General features: G+C 39.6%; 1 protein-coding gene across 1 annotated transcript in view; it reads left to right on the forward strand.

Moving 5' to 3' along the window:
• LOC116700597 (proline-, glutamic acid- and leucine-rich protein 1) overlaps positions 1–2,094 on the forward strand; it is a 13,866-nt gene that overhangs the window by 1,339 nt on the left and 10,433 nt on the right. The window lies entirely within an intron of this gene.

Genomic DNA, 2,094 nt, shown 5'->3' on the forward strand with positions numbered 1-2,094 from the left:
GTGTGTGTGTGTGTGTGTGTGTGTGTGTGAGTGTGTGAGAGACCATGGGACCCCAGAGTTTTAAATCATTTTGTGGTTAGTCCGTGGTCTCTGGGGAAGTCTGAATGATAACTTAACACCCATGTGTGTGTACTACTGCCGTGTGGTGGGCTCACCACAGGAACTCCGGTCCCTCTTGAAACCCTCGTGACTCAGACCTTTTCTAACAGTATAAAAGCTTCCTTATAAACCAACTGAGGTTAAATTTGAGAGTAAGTTATGCAGCATGACTCTTCTGTTGGGTTTTGATGTGGCACACTATTCAGTGGACAAACGCACTGTTTGCAGGACCAAACATAAAAGCATCTTGAAGCAAACAGGTGACTGTCAGTAGAGATGTTACAGATGAACCAGGACTCCTGCTGGAGAGCTCTGTAAAAAACCTCACTACTTTTTTGGTACCCACCGAAATATGTCTGACTGCCAAGCTTCCAGTGCTGGTATGCTTGCTTGGATTTGTACTATCAGATACAATTTAAATGATAATTTTGCAGGCTTTAGTTTATATTTTGTAAAGGCAAAGCTGTTGTCCGGCTTGCACAACCAGATTTTAGCAGTTTGGTTTCTTTTGTTAAATAAATAAAAAATGTTTAATAAAAAAACATGTTTATCTTGTTTATGTGGTATTTAAGTAGTGTATGTAAATGTACCAAGCTATAATCACACTGCCTGTCAAGATCATGTGTTCATGGCCACATAGCGAAGCAGAAACTAATTATCAGTTTGTCCAAAGCTCAGCCTGTATGTCCTTGGTAAGACAATGCTCTTTCCCCAGAGTATAATGTAATGTTGTATTGTGCAACATTGATAAACCTGTGGATGCATTAGGTGTTAAAAAAGCGTCTACTATGCGCAGTTGTAGATGATATACTACAGTAAATATGAATGTCTCAAGGATGACTAACGGCTACTATTGTCATTTGCCTGGAGGTAGCTGCTTTCTGGATTTTGACTCATTGTCATTTTGTACTTTCTAAACAGGCCGTAGATGTAATTCTGAACCTGTACATAGCTGTGTGTGCACTGGCATGTATGCATGTACACACACTGCAGCTAACATTGTTCCCTATGCTGAGTACATAACCAGCAGCCAGTTAACAAAAAACGATCTCATTTACATGGCTCATTGAAAGCCCCCAGTGTCTCCACATCCAGCAGCTCACACACGCATATTTTCTTATTACTCACAGTGGGCCTGAATGACATTTACAAAGGCGTCAGCGACACCCAGATCATTTTTAAATCTGCACCATTACAGAATTGCATTTGAGTAGAGTAAACGCACATATGGTATTATTTCCACCGCAGATAATATTTGGACTCAAATCATTATATGATCATTAGCTAATGGTGCCTATTTGCTAGCACCCATCCTTATTGATAGGCCAGCCTTTGTGATTGTTGTAGGTTTCATTGCCTGCTGAGGGGCTAAAAATAATCCCAAAAGGAAAATGTATATTCTTTAAAAATGACTAGATGTTTTTGTTATATGTGACTGCTTTAGTGTCAAACAAAGATGCCAAACATTTGCTGATTCCAGCATCTCAAATGTAAGAATGTACTGTTTTTATAAATTGAATATCTTTGGGTTTCAGACTTTTGTACAGACAAGACAAGCAATCTGAACATGTCACCTTGGGCTTTGGGAATGCGTGTCGGGTGTTTTTTCTCTATTTTCTGACATTTTACTGACTGAACATGACCATTTGCATGCATGTGTGCGTTTGAAAGAAAAAGTGAGACTGTCGGGGATTTGGTACCTTCTGTCTGATATCTCAACCCACAGAGGAGAAATAGGTTTTGTCAAAAAGCCATCGACCTTCCCAGCTCCTTGAAGAGCCAGGAGTGTAGGGTAACCAGCGTCGTCAGACTTTGGTGCTCTTTTTTAAAACATTTTTTATTATGTTTTAATTGTGAGAATGACCGCGCAGTATCATTTGTTTCTTGTGAAACATGTGCCCTTGTCAGTTTTAACATCTGTCAATCTTTTGTTTGTTCTTGCCATTTACATCATATACTTTCTCTCTTTCTCTCTCTCTCTCTCTCTCTCTCTCT

This window comes from Etheostoma spectabile, chromosome 2, assembly GCF_008692095.1.
Source record: "Etheostoma spectabile isolate EspeVRDwgs_2016 chromosome 2, UIUC_Espe_1.0, whole genome shotgun sequence".
Taxonomy (NCBI): domain Eukaryota; kingdom Metazoa; phylum Chordata; class Actinopteri; order Perciformes; family Percidae; genus Etheostoma; species Etheostoma spectabile.